General features: G+C 40.0%; 1 protein-coding gene across 1 annotated transcript in view; it reads right to left on the bottom strand.

Moving 5' to 3' along the window:
* CFAP47 (cilia and flagella associated protein 47) overlaps positions 1 to 20,359 on the bottom strand; it is a 583,307-nt gene that overhangs the window by 129,682 nt on the left and 433,266 nt on the right. The gene's annotated exons all lie outside the window — the stretch shown is intronic.

Raw genomic sequence — 20,359 nt, 5'->3', positions numbered from 1 at the left:
CCATCACAAATGTTTGATATCTAAATAATGGCACTATGAGAATAGTGGTTACCCAATCTACACATTGCTTCTTTAAATTCACCCTTATATAATACAACCCTGAGATTATTTATCTCTCTTTTATGTTAACTTATACAAAATATGTTACTATCTCTATTCCTAATGGATAGTCTGTAGCCTTCCAACAGATTTACCATCCTGAAATGGTGAAATGATCCCTAGCTCAAGGACCCTGAGACCAATTCAGGCAGAAAAATAAGCTACTTAAAGCTGGATAGAGACCGGGAAGCTAAGAATGATCCACAATAAGGATAAGGGGATAAGCCTCCACACGTCCCGTTTTCAGTCCATATCACTGCTGATCACCACCACCTATCACCACCTATTGCCAGCACCACTGATCGCTGACACCATTCGTCACCAATCACTACTGCTGCCAGTGACAGGCGACAATGATCTAAAAATGGCGGGGGGGAGACAGAGGTGGTCAAAAGGTGGGGGCAAGCAGGTGAGCAGGACTTTGGCAACATTTGTTCTATAAGACGCATATACATTTTCACCAACTTTATTTGGTGGGGAAGCTGTTAATAAATCACTGCTTTTTGTATTAAAATATTGGGTCGCTTATTATGAAGCAGGCATCATTAGGGTACTTTACAGACAGCCATCTTTTGCTTTTAAATCTCGGGGTGCTGAGGGGGAACTCAAAAGACCATGTCAAAAGGACAGCTATCCGAACATAGCTGGAGAGCAGCCACCAGACATCAAAGCCGAGATGAGCGAAGCAAGAGAAGATAAGTAATCAACCCCTAAAAACAGCTAAAGCGGAGCCCCCACCACACCCCTATGTCCAGAAAAAGGGAAAGGCCCTAAGCGAGCTGGGAAGAGTGGAGGGGATGCTGGATTGGAATCAAGCCAGGCCCCCACAGCCCCAAATGGAGCCCCTGGGAAGTTCCATAGAACAACGGAAGAAGGAATTTGACTGGGTCACCCTCCACAAGAGGAGAGCCCCCAACTGCAAGGCGTAGATGACTTCCTATGACTGCTAGAGGCCAGATTTGAGGAGGTGGAGGAGGACCTGTATGCAGAAGATGAGCTCAGTGACCTAAAGCAAAGGGGCCGTCCCATCAAAGAGCACATCTGCAAATTTAGGAGAGTCATTGGAAGGCTACCACCTTTATCAGAGTGTCTGTTAGTGTATTTTTTCAGAACAAGTCTGGACCAGCAGATTTCCCAAGTAACTGCCTACCGCGACTTCCAAACCGACTCTCTGAGCGGTTCCAAGTAGCAATAAAAGTTGACAGCAGGCTGCATGCCAACAACATGAGAAAGCAACTGGACACAAGAGAGAGAGAGGTCAACCTGACTTGAAACCATCCAGCCGACGGGGAACCACAGCACCACAGTGGGCCCTGAGACCAGCCCTCCCTCGAAGTCTGCTGAAATGTTATAGATGCAAGGGAATGGGCCATATGGCATCCGTGTGCATGACCCCAACCCCGATGCTGAAGCCAGAACTATTACCCAGGGCACAACGGGAACGCGGCCACAAACGGGCTACCCATGCATCCCGGAAGGCTTTCCAGGCTCCCCCTTCATCTGGTTGGGACACTCCCCAACCAGATGAAGGGGGAGAAACCCAAGGTAACAATGACCAATCACCAGAATCCTACGACAGTGATGACGAGGGCGAAAATGATCCAATGGTGAGAGGACCAATTCGCCCTTTCCTTTTTCCAATACACCTCACAGTCCCAAAGACAGGAACCCAGGGGGATTTTCAAGCCCTAATATACTCAGGATGCACTAATGCTTGATCAACTTGACCACAGTCCTGAAACTGGGGATCAGAGCAAAAAGACTGGCCCACCCAATCCGGTTCGAATAGGTCGATGGGTCCCTAATGGGGAGAGCCTATGCCACCCACCTGACCGAACCAGTGAGACTAGAGCTACTGGATCACTGGGAAGTAATTCGATTCATAATAGCCCCCAAAATGACAGATGCAGTCATACTGCATTATAGAGCCAAGGTAGCACAGTGGTTAAATGCAGCACGGCAGGATACTTCAGCTGACTGCAGTTCTGCAGTTCGGCTGTTCAAATCTCATCGGCTCAGGGTTAATTCAGCCGTCCATCCTTCCGAGGTGGATAAAATGAGGACCCGGATTGCTGTTGGGGGTAATATGCTGACTCTGTAAACTGCTTAGAGAGGACTGAAAGCCCTATGAAGCGGTATATAAGTCTAACTGCTATTGCTATTGCTATACTGGGACTCTCCTGGCTAGATGAGCAAAGCAAAAGGAGATAAGTAATCAACCCCTAAAAACAGCTAAAGCGGAGCCCCCACCACACCCCTATGCCCAGAAAAAGGGAAAGGCCCTAAGTGAGCTGGGAAGAGTGGAGGGGATGCTGGACTGGAATCAAGCCAGGCCCCCAAAGCCCCAAATGGAGCCCCTGAGAAGTTCCATTGAGCAACGAAGGAAGGAATTTGACTGGGTCACCCTCCATGAAGAAAAGCCATTATGCATGCCAAAAGAGAGGGGAGGAGCAGTGGATCCTCTTGAGGTGATGAGAAGCACATGGGAACGCAGCCTCACTTCTCCACCCATTAGAAGGAAGATGACGCCAGTGCCCCTCCCACGTAGCAGGCAGGCTGCCCAGGGCAGACAATCTCCACCTTCCCTTCAAACTAGAACTGAGGAGTATCTTCAGACATATCAAACGCAAGCATATAGAGGCCGACAGGAGAAGGGATAGCGTTCAGGCTTTTGGCGTAGGAGCCTATAGCATGGCACATTTTGTCTTAGGAATCTTGGGAATCTTTGCCCACTCTTCTCTGCAAAATCACTGCTAGATAGCACTGTCCTATGCACAGCCATCTTCAGGTCACCTCACAGATTTTCATTTGGATCCAGGTTCTGGGCTCTGGCTGATCCATTCCAAAACTTTGATTTTTTTTCTGGCGAAGCCATTCTTTTGTTGATTTGGAGATAAGCTTTCGGTCATTGTCATGTTGAAAGATGAAATTCCTCCTCATCTTCAGCCTTTTAGCAGAGGCCTTTCCCAAAGCATAATGCTACCACCATGCTTCTATGTGGCCATAATGTATTTTTGTTGATGTGCAGTGTTGTTTTTGCATCAAATATATTTTCTGGTATTATGAACAAAAATTTTAACCTTGGACTTATCAGACCATAACATATTCTCCCATATGGTTTTGTCAGACTTGATGTAGGTTTTTGAAAAATGTAGCTGGGCTTCAGTAGTGGGATTCAAACAATTGTTTTTATTTTTATTTTATTACCATTTTCATAACATGCACTCACATGTATACTATACATAGCCCGTATCATATAGTATTAAATAATAATTACATCAGTTCCTCTTGTCAACAATGCCCAGAAAAATAAAAACCCATTATAGCTCTTCTGCTCTCCATACACCTCTTTCTTCTACCTCTCTCCAACTTTCTATCTTCCCTCCATCATCCTTTCCTACTCTACTTCTCCTTCCTTTCTACTACCACTCTCTCTACATTCCACTCCTCCTTATCCTCCTCATCTTCCCCCCCCCCTTACCCTCTCTCCTATCCCTCTCTTCCCATCTTTCTTCTCCCTTCTGTTTCCCACTCCTCCTCTCATTGGTGTATTTACGCTTCATGTTAACATAATAGTAATGAAAATATAAGAGAAAACAGTATACATGTGGAGTCAAATTACATTAAAATCTAACACGTCTCGTCAAACCTGATATATATCCCTCCCCCTACCCTCCCCACCAACCCCCTACAACCTCCCCCCCCCCGACTTCCCAGAACCCGTACACGGTATAGATTTTTAACAAAAACAGTCTAAAATATATTGGAAAAAAGAATAAAAAATTGATAACATCTTTACACTGAACTTAGCTCCTCCTTGCTAAACTAAATTTAAACAATTTAAATCATTCCTAATCTTAAGCATAAGCTATCTGGAATTTCTTAGTCCCGTATTTATTTTGTATATAATCAATCCATTTTTTCCAGTCTCGTTTATATCTCTCGTTTGAGTGGTCCTTAAGATATGCAGATATTTTAGCCATCTCCGCTAAATTTATGACTTTCAATGTCCATTCTTGAATTGTAGGCAAGTCTTCCTTCTTCCAGTGTTGCGCCACCAGCAATCTTGCTGCAGTTAAGTGCAAAATCAAATTGTCAGCCTCCGCTTTGCTACTGCTTCGGCTGCCATTGAAACGGGGAGGGGGGGCATGGTATTTGGGAGGGGACTCGTTGTGCTGGAGGAAGATTCTAGATTTTGAACTGTCCACCTTACTGCGCATGTGGAGGAGGAGTGTTCCCCGCCAAGGCCAACGGACTAGCATTCCATGATTGGACTGTGCACGGGATGCCAAGGGGAGGGGAATGAATTATACAATATATTATTCGCTTTCGCACCTAAATAATCAGACTTAGCTTAGCTTCGCTTCTATTCATTTATAATTAGTAAAAGTACACTTGATTTCTACTAATGGAGTCCTGTGGTCTTCTTTCCTGATTTTTGAATGAAGAAGGGCTGACAATTTAAGCTAAGTCTCACCTCCACCCCACCCGGAGCTACAACCTACCTGCTAAACGTCCGCTAAACGCCCACCAGGGAAGCCGCAGGGTTTACTCCAGACTGTAGCTCGCCCTGTTGCCCCATGGAGGGAGCTCTCTATGGACTTCATTGTCGATCTCCCTGAGAGCCAGGGGCATACCGTTATCTGGGTGGTTACCGACTTGTTCTCCAAGCAAGTCCACTTCATCCCTTGTTCCAGGATTCCATCTGCTAAGACTCTCGCTAAGATGTTCATCTCCCACATTTACCGCTTACATGGGGTGCCTGACCGCATCATTTCAGATAGGGGTGTGCAATTCACCTCCGTGTTCTGGAGGGAGTTTCTTAAGCGGATTGGCTCCACCCAGGGCTTAAGCTCCGCCCACCACCCTCAGACTAATGGGGCTTGTGAGAGGACTAATTCTGTTCTGGAGCAGTATTTACGTTGTTTCATCAACTACCAGCCAGATGATTGGGTGGACTTGTTGCCACATGCGGAGGTGGCTTATAATAATTCTGTGCATAGCAGCACTGGTTTCACCCCTTTCCGGGTGGTGTATGGTCAGGAGTTTGTACCTATTCCTGAGGTTCCTCGTGAGCAGCCGCAAGTCTCGTCTCTCTCTGAGTGGAGTGATCACCTTCGGCACGTTTGGCCTTTGGCACTCCAAACTTTGGATACTGCGCATCGCGCACATAAGAAACAGGCTGATAAGAAACAGACTAAGCCGTCTGATTACAAAGTGGGTGATCAGGTTTATCTGTCCACCAAGTTTCTTCAGACTCCCCAGAAGTCCAAGAAGTTGGGGCCTAAGTATGTTGGCCCATTTCCTATTATCAAGGTCATCAATCCTGTTTCCGTTCGGCTGCAGCTGCCTAAACACTTCAACCGAGTCTATCCTGTTTTTCATGTTAACCTCATAAAGCCTGTTCGCTTTTCGTCTTTACATCCGCCTGTTCCTCCACCGCCCGCCCCGCTGTTGATTGATGGTGAACAACATTTCGAGGTTCGCGAAATTTTGGACTCCCGTAGACGGCGGAATCGTATTCAGTACCTGGTGGCTTGGAAGCATTTCCCCCCTTCTCATACTGAATGGGTGGACAAGTCCCATGTCCGGGCCCCTAAATTGCTCCGCCAGTTCTATTCTGCTTATCCTGACAAACCCTAGTTTGGCCAATTTCCTGACATTTTCTCTCTCCCTCCCCTTTTTTTTCTTTTACGTTTCGTTCTGTTTGTTTGTGCTTTGTCGTTTTCCAGGTCTGACCGCCTTTTTCTGGAGGAGGGCCGGATGTCAGCCTCCGCTTTGCTACTGCTTCGGCTGCCATTGAAACGGGGACGGTGGGGGGCATGGTATTTGGGAGGGGACTCATTGTGCTGGAGGAAAATTCTAGATTTTGAACTGTCCATCTTACTGCGCATGTGGAGGAGGAGTGTTTCCCGCCAAGGCCAACAGACTAGCATTCCATCCTGGTGATGCCTTTCAAAGTTATCTCACACCTGACATTTAGGAGAATTATGATTGGACTGTGCACAGGATGCCAAGGGGAGGGGAATGAATTATACAATATATTATTCGTTTTCGCACCTAAATAATCAGACTTAGCTTAGCTTCGCTTCTATTCATTTATAATTAGTAAAAGTACACTTGATTTCTACTAATGGAGTCCTGTGGTCTTCTTTTCTGATTTTTGAATGAAGAAGGACTGACACAAATTAATCTCTACAGCTGTACAGTCAGTAATTATACCTAACAAAAATAACTGAGGAGTAAACTTTATCCTTTTTTTAAGAACATTTTGCATAATCCACCATATTTTTATCCAAAATGCCTTAAACTTTTGGCAAGTCCACCAAATATGAAAATATGTAGCATCGAGAGAACCACATCTCCAGTATTTGGGTTGTAAATTCGGATACATAGAAGCCAACTTTTTAGGATCCAAATGCCATCTATAAAACATCTTATAAAAATTTTCTCTCAGATTTTGGCCTTGTGTAAATTTTACATTTCTTACCCAAATTCTTTCCCATGTATCCAGCATTATTGGTTCTTCAATATTTTGAGCCCACTTTATCATACAGTCTTTAACTAGTTCTGTTTCAGAATCCATCTGTATTAATACATTGTATATCCTCTTTATATGCATTAAACTTTGATCTCTTATTTGTTTAAATAAATTATCCTCGACTTGCATGAAACCAATTTTTTGGTCTGTTTTCCACCTGGCCTGTAGCTGTCCATACTGGAACCATGTTTGAATTACCTTTTCCTCTTTTAATACATCTAAGGATTTTAGTTGCAATACACCCCTTTCTAGGGTAAGAAGCTGTCTGTAAGTAATTATATCCTGTTTTTGTGCCATGTTCATATTTTCTATTGCATGTCTAGGTATTGCCCACATGGGTATCTTGTCATTTAATTTATATTGATATTTTTTCCAAACCCGCAGTAAAGCATTCCTTAAAATATGACTTTTAAAAATTTTGTCCACTTTTTTGTTGTATAACAGGTAAGCATGCCAGCCATATACCAGATCATACCCCTCGATATTAAGTATCCTATCATTAGTTAAATCAATCCAATCACTAATTACAGATAATGCTACTGCATCATAATATAATTTTAGGTTCGGTAATTTCAAACCTCCCCTCTCACCCACATCTTGCATTATTTTTAGCTTTACTCTCGGCTTCTTTCCTGTCCATACAAATTTATTAATACCCTTCTGTCATTCTAGCAGGTTCACATCTTTTTTAAGTATAGGTAGCATTTGGAAAAGAAATAAAAATTTAGGTAAAATATTCATTTTCACTGCTGTTATTCTTCCCAGCAAAGATAACTGTAACTTGTCCCATTTTTTCATCTCTGTCTGTATACTATGCCAAAGTGGTTCATAATTATACTTATATAATTTCCCATTTGAGGTTGAAATATTAACTCCTAAGTATTTGACCTTCTTAACTATTTCACATCCTATCATTCCTCCTAGTTCTTCCTTTTGTTTAGTATTCATATTTATAGCTAGTATTTTTGTTTTCCCTAGATTTATTTTAAAGCGTGACACTTGACCGTATTGGTTAATCATATTCATTAAGATCATACTAGATTCCTGCGGTTGGTCTAATATTATAACCAAGTCATCCGCAAAAGCACGCACTCTATATTCTTGCTGCCTAATCTTAATTCCCTTTAGACCCTCCAAGCCCCGTATTTTGTTCAACATATTTCCAAAGTTATAATAAACAGTAATGGAGACAAGGGACAACCCTGTCTTGTACCTTTTCCAATTTGAAGAGTCTGTTAAACTTCCATTAACTATGATTTGTGCTGTTTGCTGTTGGTATATTGCTTTAATTGACTGTAAAAAGCTATCTCCTATCTGCATTTTTTGCAATATCTTCAACAGAAATTGCCAGTTAACTCGATCAAAGGCCTTCTCAGCGGCCAAAAATATGAACGCAGCAGGAATTTGGTTGTCTTTCCCAAATATTCTAATGCATTGATAATTAATCTAACATTACTTTTCATCTGTCTCCCCTGTATAAAACCTGTTTGGTCCGTGGCGCAGTGGTTAAATGCAGCACTGCAGGCTACTGCTAGATCAGCAGTTCAGCGGTTCAAATCTCACCGGCTCAGGGTTGACTCAGCCTTCCATCCTTCCGAGGTGGGTAAAATGAGGACCCAGATTGTTGGGGGCAATATGCTGACTCTCTGTAAACCGCTTAGAGAGGGCTGAAAGCCCTATGAAGCGGTATATAAGTCTACTGCTATTGCTAAATAATTTGAGCCGTTTGCTGTTGATATATTGCTTTGATTGATTGTTAGAAACTTTCTCCTATTTGCATTTTTTGCAGTGTTTTCAACAGGAATTGCCAATTAACTCGATCAAAGGCTTTCTCGGTATCCAGAAATATGAACGCGGCAGGAATTTGATTGTTCTTTCCCAAGTATTCTAATGCATTAACAATTAATCTTATGTTACTTCTCATTTGTCTCCCTCGAATAAAGCCTGTTTGATCACTGTGAATCAGTTGTTGAATAACCAACATTAACCTATTTGCTAGTATTTTAGTAAAGATTTTATAATCTACATTATAAAAACAATTCAAACAATTTACAACCAGTTCTCTGGCCTAACGACCAACTGGGTAGGTGTGGCTGTGTGCCCAGACCAGGCACTTTCTCTCGGGCCTCACGGAAGCCGAGAGCTGAGCCCAAAAGGTGACTGAGTCTAGCTGTGTTCCCCCCCTTTCAGTGTCCCCCTTCAGCCAAGCATGCAAAGCAGCCATCAGCCTTACTTTACAGCCTGTGGGGCTTGCACCACTTTGCTCACTGCAGCTACCCACGAAGGTAAGGCTGATGGTGACTTGCATCCAGAGCATCCCCTCGGCCCAGGTCAGAGAAAAAGGCCCCAATCTTTACACAGGAGAAGGGCAAGGGAAGGTTTTTCTGCTCAGGAGCATCACTCGGTCACGTCCCTCACTGCCTGTCTCCATCCATACATGGCAGACTAACTCTTCACTTGCTGGGCATTAACCAAGGGGGAGCAGCCAGAGCAGGGCCTGGTGGTGAAGTCTTGCGCAGAAACACACAAACCAGGGAGATGAGCTGGCAACAGAAGAGGGCATATCAGCCTGTCGGTTAGGAACCGAACCAGGGCTAGCTGTCTGTCCCCAATGGGGCACTCTCCAGCAGCGTTAGCCTTATCTTCTCAGGTCGGGTGAGTAGTGTCTGGGAGGGGAGGGGTGAGGCCAGCCAATGGTGGGATCAGCAGATTCGCCAAACTGCAGAAAAACTGGTGCAAACCGGCTGAATCCCACCACTGCTGGGCTTAGATATTTTTGTTTTTAAGAAAAGGATTGCCATGCTACCCTATAGCCAAAAGAAGAATATGGGAGATAGTGTTGTAATACACAATCAGTAATTGCCAGAAATTCCTGCAGCTCTTTTAAAGTTGCTAGAGCCCTCTTGGACTAGTTTTCTTCCTGCTTTTTTATCAATTTTGGAGGGACATTCAGTTCTTTTTAACTCTGCAGTTGACAGTGAAGAAGTGAGTAGCTAAAAAAATTTCATTTTGATGAAAAATAAAGCTATTTATATGGTAAACAATGTAAGAATAGTTATAGAAAATAGTTAAAGGGTTTAGATACCTTCAAATAATGAGATTTCACGTGGTTTTTATTGTGGATTATAAGAATTAATCAGGACTACTGTGGATAGTGAGAAGAATTGATCAATCAGTAATTTTTGGGTCATTGATCAGCAAGGAAAAACTCACATATTTTTGGTATATGATCAGAGTGGATGATGGGCTAAATAATGTTTGGCAAAGATGAAGAAAGTAGAAGAGGGAAAAGAAATACTGTATGAGATGGATGGATGAGATCAAAATTATTACAGGAATGTACTTGGAAGAGTTACAGAATCAACCGAGATAGGAGTATTAGCCGAAGTAGTAACCAGGAAAAAAAACTTACCATAAAAACCCATACCATTCATTATGGTTCATTATGATGCTTTAGATACCAAAGCTGACATTAGAGACATCAATAAGCACTATCAGCAATAAGGTGTTTAAGCAGCTTGCAAGATAGCCACCATATGAAAAGTTGGAGATTCACTACATTTGGTTTTAATAGTGTTAAAATAAATATATATATAAAAATACATATTTTTTTTGTATTGCTTGACCACGCTCGCTGCCTCCTGCACCCCCAAAACAATAACCCCTCCCTGATAATAAAGCCAAGGCAGGGGTGGGCAGCTGGATTTGGCATCCAGAGGGGTTTCTGGAAAGATTTTTGTAAACCGAAGGTCTCCTGTAGGGAAGACTGAAGAGAAGGTTGGTTTGGCATGACCATAGGATGGCAATTCATGGTCTGTGCTTGAAATTTCTTTCATAACCCCGGGCGTGGAAGAGGGCGATCTGTAAAGGCCGTCCTAGAGTGCTGACAGCAGTTCAAAATAAGCGAGGATTTATTACAGAGAAGCTGCTGGAGCTGGTGAAAGGTATTTTTATTCCAAAACAGCTCAAGAGTTTAAGGGCTCAAAGAAGGAGTGGGGTGGTTGTTTTTTTTCACCCCCATTTATAGCGGCAAGAGGATTATGCCGAGTGAAGGCTGGAGGCTATTTCTTCTTTTTCTCTGAACTGTCTGAGGAGCTGAATCTAAACTTAATTAGTTAACACAATAAAAGCTGGCTGTAAATAACTCTGACTACATGGATGCCTTCAGAGGGGAAATGAGTTAACTACTGAAGATTTGAAGGAGAAGATATAAAAGCTGATTTATGGCAGTGTTCCTTGCCACATCTGTTTCTGGTTAGTCTGTATCTGGTTAGCTTGTGGAAGAGTGACATCTACTGGCGAAATCTGGAATCTTTTTTGGGGGGGTGACGTGATACCCCTTGGAAAACAAGAGAGCTGACTATTGGAGAATTCTGATGTTAATCTTTGGACATTACTAAAAGAAACAACTAGAGAGAGAGAAAGAAGATTTACTGGACCAAGAGGACCCAGAACATTTTCATATAATTACTTAACTCAGGAAGATCACATATAAGGTTGAACTTAAAGAATTGGAATTAATGTTATAATACTACTATCAAGGGAATATATTGTTATTGCCATTGGTATTGTTATTGCTATAAGATTATTAATTCCACCAACTTTTGATATTATTTGCATTAGTATTGATTAATCAAGGAGATGGTTTGATTATAATTTAATCAATAACTATAAGCAATTCATTCTTAGAATTTACTCTAATAGATTAATAGAAATATAGGAATAATATAAGTGTGATACATGTGTGTGTGTGTGTGTGTGTGTGTAGTGATAAATTGATAAGTCTCTCTCATTCTCTTTCTATCCTATGATAGTGTTTTCATATAATATACGAATCTACTGATATATAGAATATACTACCCCATAATACAACTTAAAATTGATAATTGAGTAGAGGAAGAGGGAAGAGGGAAGAGGAGAGGGAAAGGGAGGAGAGGGAGAGGTAAGAAGGCAGAAAGGAAGGAAGGGAGGAAGGAAGGAAGGAAGGAAGGAAGGAAGGAAGGAAGGAAGGAAGAAAGAAAGAAAGAAAGAAAGAAAGAAAGAAAGAAAGAAAGAAAGAAAGAAAGAAGGAAGGAAAGAAAGAAGGACTGGAGAAAGTTACGAGGGAGAGAAGAAAGTGGGAGTTTTGGAAAATAACTAAATTAGGGATCTAATTCTTCCAAAAAATGACAAGCACTACAAATCTAACAAAAATTGGCACAGGGAGGAAGCCAGCATCTCAGCCATCTTTAGCGGCCGCTAGCCCTTCGAACCAAAGATCTTTGGAGGATATGTTACAGAGAGAAAGATCCAACTCAACTAAGGAGCTTCAGAGGATATTACAGACTATGCAGGAGGTAATGGCTAAAAATCATGAAGAATTAAAAAAGGATATTAGAGAAATGATACTGGAGAACTGAAGGAGAAGATGGATGATAAATTTGAGAAGTTCCAGGAACAGATCAATAAACATGAACAAAGAATAAATGTAATAGAAGGAAGGTTGGAGAGTGAGGGGGGGGGGAAATGGAGCAGCTGAGCTCTAGGCTGATCCCGGCAAACAAAGAACTTGAGTTAACGGTCCTCACGTTAGAATCGGAGAAAGCAGCCCAATTTCTGCAGTTTCAGAATGTAAAGGAAGAAAAAGGCAAGGATTTATCAGACACGATGGCAGACCTTATGGCAAAGGCTTTGGGAATAGGAAAGGATGAGATGGCAAGTGAGATCGATGAGACATATAGAATCCAAACAAACTACGCAAAAAAGAACAATCTACCAAGAGAAGTCCATCTAAAGTTTGTTAAAAAATCAATATGTGACGAGGTGTTGAATAGAACAAGAGATGATCTGATAATACACAATCAATGACAACTAACAGTTCTAAAACAGGTACCGAGGAGAATCAGAGGACTAAGAAGGCCCTATCAATTTTTAACATCTGTCCTGAATAAACATGAAATTAACTTCAGATGGCTGATGCCAGAGGGCATACTGGTAACTTGGAGAGATAGAAGATTCAGAATAGACACAGTGGAACAAGTGGAAGATTTCTTCAATAATCTTGTTGGGCAGGAGGATGAGGAAGATGAAGGAGAACAGTCGGGAGCAAGGATGCAAGGGCACAGATAAGAAGAGAAAAAGAACCAGTTGAGGCAAGAAAGGAAAAAGAAGTTATTTTAGACAAAAAAGGGGAAGAACCAAAAGAAGTGAGAGAGATAAGGGCAACAAGAACCATACAACCTAAATACACATAGAATCATGTCGGGAGAAATCAAGATTCTATCATTCAATATCAATGGTCTAAACTTACCCCAGAAAAGGAAAACAACATTTAATAAACTAAAACATTTGAATTATGACATAATTGCAATGCAAGAGGCTCATATAACTAAATGACAGATCCAGATCTTAGAATATCCCAGGTTGGGTAATCAGATTAGCTGATCAAAAGAAAAGAGGAATAGCACTTTATGTTAAAGACATGAATCAGACTAAACTAATTTATCATGATGAGGAGGGGAGAATATTAATTGTAGAAATAATGTTAAACCAAAAAAGGTGTCACTAGTTGTAATATATGCACCTAATGAAGGTCAGGAAAATTTTTATTATAGACTACATAGCATTATTCGGGAAATGAAAATATTTGTTTAATGGGTGATTTCAATGTTATAGTTGACCAGAAATGGGACTACAAAAGTGGAAAGAAGAAAAAAGGAGCTAGGAGAACTTTACCGAGGTCATTATTTCAAATGGCTGAAGAACTTAATATCTATGATGTATGGCGAGAAAGATGCCCAGAGGGAAAGCAATATCCCTTCTACTCGAATAGACATGAATCCTGGTCAAGGTTAGATATGGTCTGGATGTCGATGGAGTTAATTTTGGAAGTGAAGGAGATAGACATGGAACCCAACTTATGGGCCGACCACAATCCCATGAGGATTATATGGAAAAAACAAAAGGGCAATTATTGTTGGTTATTCAATAGAACAATCCTAAAGGATCAGGACTATATTAAAAGAGTTAATCGGGAATTAAGACTTTTCTTCAAAGAAAACTGGCCAGGAGACACATCCATACAAAACCTATGGGATACAACTAAGGCATTTATAAGAGGGGTCACAATATCGGCTACAGCTAGGAAGAAAAAAATTGAGAATCAAGAAATAAGAGAGTTGAAAGAAAGGTATAGAAATCTAGAGAGCGAACTTCAAAACAAACCACAAAATAGAAGTATAAAAAGAAGTATGGAATTGATCAAACATAAATTGGCTGTATTTGAAAAAGCAAAATTGGCAGAGTCTATAAAAAAAGCAAAACAAAATTTCTTTGAGAATACAAAGAAATTTGTATCCTTTTTTTAAAAAGTTTTTATTTTACACACATAAACACATCAACAACAAACACATGACTTAGGACAACATAGGAACCAAAAGTTCCATCAAAAATCATAGGGCAGTTCCGTATCGGTTTCTTTGCGGTTAGTATTTTCCCTTTCTATAATTAGCTATTTATAATCAAATATTGTTTATCTCTAATGTGCTATATATACATACATACAATTCCAGGTAAATATGGTTATTTTTTTTCTTTGCCCATCTTATACTATAGTTATTCCATTTAAGAAATTATAGAGTACAGTTTCGATTGTATTGATTACCATCCCAAGCCTCTATTATGACACCACCTTATTTTCTTTTTCTTCTTTTCTCTCTCCCTTTCTTCTCTACTTCCTTCCTACCTCCTCTCCTTCCCCTTCTTTCTTCCCTTACCTCTCTCCTACTCTTACCCTCTCTCTTCCCCCTCCTACTCTCCCTCCTTTTCTTTTTTTCTCCTTTCCTCCCTCCTCTCCTTCTCTTACTCTCCCTTCTACCCACCTTTCCTTATCTCTTTCTTCTTCCCTTACCTCTCCTCCACTCTTCCTCTTCCTTCCCTTACTGTCTCTCCTTCTCTTTCTCTCCTTTCCATCCTCCTCTCCTTTCCCTTCCTTCTTCCCTCCTTTCACTACTTACTTCCTCCTCTCCTTCCTTCTTCCCTCCCTTTCTTTTTCTATTGTTACTGGTGTCTCTTTCAAATCTCAGTTTATGATTTCTTGGAGATGGTATTTCCACAAACCCATATAATGTCATATCATTTCTTTTTTTTCTTTTTCTTTTTCATTTTATAGTCTTTATACCAACATTCAGTCCATTCAAATTTATCGAGATAATTGTTATTTCTTGATCATCTTTAACTGGGTTGGTATTTTTGCTTCTGGTTTGTATCTGACTTTTCCCTTTCACACGTTCCTTCTCTGCTCTCTCTTTTTCATGCCTCTGTTCTTCTCTCCTGTTTCTTTCGTTATGTTCTGATGTTTCTTCCTCTTGACCTCCACTTTCCAATTCCTCCTTGTTTCCTTTTTCTATTTCTCTCTTGCGGAATTCATCATAGAATTTCTGTGCATCTTCTGTATTTTCTATCTTATATGTTTTTCCTTGCCAAGATACTAGAACCCCTTCTGGTACCAACCATCTGTACATTATTCTGTTTTTATTTAACTGGTTTGTTAAGAATTGGTACTGCCTACGTTGTTCCTGGATTCTTTGTGGAATCTGTTTGAGCGTGATCAACTCTTTTCCCTGTAGAGTAATTGTCTCTTCTCTGGTTTTTTTGGACACTTCATCTCTTGTTATTTTTTTTAGCAAATCTTACATGCACTTCCCTCGGGAGTCCATGTCTTCTGGCATAATTAGTATGCACCCTGTAAGCCTCATCAATGTCTCCTCTCACTTTAAGAGATTCAGTGAGAATTTTAATTACTTTTCCTTTCACGTCCTCCTCCTTCTCTTCTGGTATATTTTGGAATCTTAGGTAGAATGCAGCTCTTTCATTTTCCAGTCGAATTAATGATATTCTAAATCCTTATTAAGTTGTTTATATTCCTTTTTCATTTTTTCCATCCTCTGGTCCGATTGTTCTATTTTTTCTTCCATACACTGGATTTTCTGTTCATTGATTGTTAAGGCCTTCTGTATCTTTTCAATTTTATCATCTACCCTCTTAATAGTTCCTTTCAATTCTTCCATTTCATTTTTCATTTCTTCATGATTCCTCCTTGTTCCCTCATGATTAATAGTTGTCACTTCTTGGCTTTTCGGCAGTGTCTCTTGTATCATCTGGAGAATTGATTGTATACTTTGCATCATTGGAGCTGGTCCCGCTGTTTCTGCTATCTTTTCACCTTTCTCCAACCCCAACGCGCTCTCAATTGATCTTTGATTTGATTTGAGGAGGGGGGGTGTTGCAGAGATCACATTGGGTATAGTTTTTTTCACTAATTTTACTGAAGTTGCCATTTTTTATCCCCCTGTTTATCCTTGCCCACAATTGCATATAAGGTTTACTTTTACTTCTACCTTGTCAGTAATATCTATGATATAAATAATTGTATATTTCAATATTCAATGATAATTAATTGTTCTTAATATTACATTTCAATCTCTAAACATTTCTATGTAATATTCTATCTTATTTGGTTATTTGGTTTTTGGTCTTTACTTAATATTTATCATAGATTTATAAATTACACTATTATCTTATACCAATAAATGTCTCTCAATTTTATCAATTATGCAAGCATTCAATCCTAGTAATTAGTCTCTCTGTATATAATATCAAGGATTTCCTTACATCCAGTTTCAGGGTTCGGATTTACAGTCCACTAGGTGTCACCCTTTCCTCAGTCTCTTTTTTTCTCTACGCAGCAAAATTCTTTTTCCAATGCAGTTCACTATCCATTGTCTCTGGCACTGTTCCAAGCTCCGAGGCAAATAAGTGTCAAATGCTTATAAATTCAACAAGCAGTAGAAGGGATAATGAGCAGAAAAAGAAAAGGAACTTAGTGTACCAACCCGGCTGTTAAACAATCTCTTCTTTGAGTTTTCCAAATCTTTCCAGGAAAAATTCTCTTCCACTCCACTCCTGTTTGCCCATGTCGGGTTTTCGTTCTCACTGTGGCTAAATCCTTTAAACTCTTTCCGGTTGTCCCTTTCGTCCCAGCGTCTCTGCGTCTCTGCTCCAGTTCTTTTCGGCAAAATTGAGTTGCAAAAAAAGCTTCTCTTCTGGCTCTTTCTTCTTTCAGCAGAGAGGGTGACTTTCGGCAGAGAGGGTGACTCTCTGCCAGTTTTGCGTTGCCTTTCTCTTTGGGTTGTCAGCAATAGTAATAAGTATTTGATTTCACTGCCTCTCTTATTCGCTCCCTTCTTATGCGGCCGCCATAGTTTCAGTCCTAACCAAAAGGCAGGATATCTCCTTGTCCATTTAGGGGGGTTCTCCTATCTGCAGGGGGGATTTGCCTTATCCCCCCAGCATCTGCAGAGTATCCCCTTTAATCTGTTGACCCCTTCAGGATCAACAGTGCTCAAAAAAGAGCCCAAACAAAGGAGTTAGAGTTAGAAGTTAGGAGAGCTTCCTTCCCTCCACTCTAAGCACGATGATGTCACCACAGGAAGTCGGAGCAGTGGCTATCCTATAGACTGAGGAAGCAAAAGCAAGAGAACTGGATCAATAAATTACAAGATGGAAAAGGCAAGATCTGCTACCAACTAGAGGAAAAGAAAAGGATTACCCAAGAGTTCTATGAACAGCTATATAGAGAAAACCGAGACTATACAAAGGAAGGAATAGTACAGTATCTGGAAAAGTCAGATCTGCCAAAGATATCAGAGGAAATAAAGAATATGCTCAATGAAGACATTAAAACATCAGAGATAATTGAAGCCATTCAAAGACAAAAGAATAATAAAGCTACAGGGCCGGATGGGCTGCCAGCGGAAATATATAAAGAATTCCAGGATGTGCTTGTCCAATGCTGTTGGAAATTTATAATGCTGTGCTGAAAGAGGAGAAGACACCATTATCATGGACATAGGCTAATATTGTATTATTACATAAGGTGGACACAGACCAGATGTTTATACAAAATTACAGACCAATCTCACTGTTAAATGCAGATTACAAAATTTTTGCTCTAATAATAGCAGAACGGCTGAAAAAATTCCTTATATCATTCATCCACACAGATCAAAATGGATTCCTCCCCAGAAGATAAATTAAAAACAATATGAGAATTATCCTGAACATTCTTGAATATTATGAAGTGCAAAATGAAAAACAGGTTGCACTATTTTTTCTCGATGCCCAAAAGGCATTCGATAACGTGAACTGGGAATTTTTGCATCAACAATTGGAACACATGGAATTTGGGGATAAATTTATAAACACGATTAGAGCAACATACACAAAACAAAAAGCCAAAGTAATAATTAATGGTGAATTAAGACAAAGTATAGCAATCCAGAAAGGTACAAGACAAGGCTGTCCCCTATCCCCGCTGCTGTTTATATTAACCTTAGACGTTTTAGCCAGGAATATACGTAAAGAGGAAAAAATAAAGGGACTAGAAATAAAAAAGGAACAATTTACGTTGCAGGACTTTGCGGACGATCTAATGTTTGTGTTAGAGGATCCTATAAAGTCTGGTACAAAACCTATTGAGGAATTGACAGAGTATGGGAAAATAGTGGGTTTAAAGATAAATATGACTAAGACTAAAATGTTGGTTAAAAATATGACCTCAAAAGTGAAAGAGAAGTTAACGAAGAAATTGGGTATCCAAACTGTCAAAAAAGTCAAATATCTTGATATACATTTATCTGTGAAGTGTGTTATCAAAGAATCAAAGAAGATAACTATACTAATTTGATCAATAAAACTAAGAAAGACTTAGAAAGGTGGAAAAACCTACAACTGTCCCTGATGGGTAGGATCGCAGTCATAAAAATGAACGTATTACCAAAATTCCTTTTCCTATTTCAGAATATTCCCATCAAATTAGAAAAAAGTTTTTTTTAAGGATTTGAATCAACTGGTTTTGAAATTTATTTGGCAGGGAAGAAAACCAAAAATAAAACTCAAGGCTATGCAAGACACTAAGAAAAAAGGAGGATTTGGCGTACCAGATTGGGAACTTTATTATACTGCGGCCACTTTAACATGGCTAAGAGAATGGATAACGTTAAGAAATAAAAGATTACTCAAATTGGAAGGTCATGACCTCCAAGTAGGATGGCATGCCTTCCTTTGGTATGAAAAAGGACCTGCACATAAATATTTCAGTAGACATTATATCAGACAGCCACTGTTATTAATATGGAACAAAAATAAACACGACCATACACCAAAATACTCATTTGGCTATCTATGATGGAAGCATACATACATCCAAATTTAATTAATATGGAAAATATAGTTACATATAAAGAGTTATTGAACAGACAGGGGGAGATTAAAACTAGATTAGAATTGACATCACAAGGGGTACAAGTAGAATAGTGGTCTTATTTACAGATACAGTCAAGGTTTGCACAGGATAGGAAGAAGGAAGGTATTGCCAAAGACTACACAACATTAGATAAACTTTTGATACAGACAGAAAACAGGCTGATTAAAGTGTTGTATAGATTTTTGTTGGAATACAAGCTAGAGGAGGAGCATGTCAAAGAAACTATGGTCGCCTGGGCGAAAAATGTTGGTTATAATGTGGAATTGGCTAAATGGGAAAAACTTTGGATGCTTAATCAGAAACTAACAATGGCTACGGCGTATAAAGAAAACGTTTATAAAATGTTCTACAGATGGCATCTCCCTCCAGCACGGCTCTCCAAAATGTTTAAAAATCTGGCCCCAAATTGTTGGAAGTGTAAAAAAACACTAAGCACTTTTTATCAAATATGGTGGATGTGCAATGGGGCAAAAAAATTATTGGAAAATGATTCAATCATGGTTAGAACAAATGGTGGGAGACCAAATCTTGTTTAAACTGGAAATTTTTCTCCTAAGTATAATACCAGAGGGGTTTAAGAAAGATACACTTTATTTAATTATTCATGTACTAACTGCAGCGTGCATAACTTATGAACAATATTGGAAAAAAGAAAATACACCATCAGAGCTAGATATAATCAGAAAAGTATTGGCCTGTGCGGAAGCAGATAGGCTCACTCTTGAACTTAAAAATAAAGGGGAATCAGAATATTTTGAAGTCTGGAATAGATTTTATGACTGGTATAAAACAAGGTGACAAGACTGGAACAAACTGTATATATTGTGATTGCACAGAAGGATTGATAATGTATTAAGTAGGCTACTTGTCAATAGTTGTGACTAGCTGTATATAATGTGAATGTATAGTCACTCCAACTTCACGGTACTGCATTGTTTTAAATGTAAAAATAATCAAAATATATTGAAAAAAAAGATGAAGAGCGAGAGGAGGAATTCTGGGAAGTCCACAAGTATTAAATCTGTCATGTTTGAACACCCCTAGGGTTTTATTTTTGTAAAGAGTTAGGGGTGCAAGGGTCTTGTAACTTGACAGCTTTAAGACTTGCACACTGCAATGCCAGAGTTCCTGAGCCAACATTTTGGTTGCCAAGCAAGAGCGTTGTTAAGTGAATTTCACCACATTTTACAAGTTGGCCATGCCCACCCAGTCACATGGCTGGCAAGCCACTCCCACCCGGTCACATGGACAGCAAGCCACTCCCACAAAACAGGCCACACCTACAGAAGAGGTTCTAAAAAAATTTGAAACCCACCACTGGGCCAAGGCCATGTTTTGAGGGTCAAAAGAAAAGAAGACCCTATCTTATTTTTGGGGAAACACAATATTTAGATACTGGCTTACACACCACATTT

Source organism: Thamnophis sirtalis, unplaced genomic scaffold (assembly GCF_051295495.1).
Source record: "Thamnophis sirtalis isolate CommonGarterSnake01/CBP01778 unplaced genomic scaffold, rThaSir2_p1.2 scaffold_8, whole genome shotgun sequence".
Lineage (NCBI taxonomy): Eukaryota > Metazoa > Chordata > Lepidosauria > Squamata > Natricidae > Thamnophis > Thamnophis sirtalis.
The sequence above is the reverse complement of the archived record's forward strand: the minus strand, read 5'-3'. Positions and strand labels throughout refer to the sequence as shown.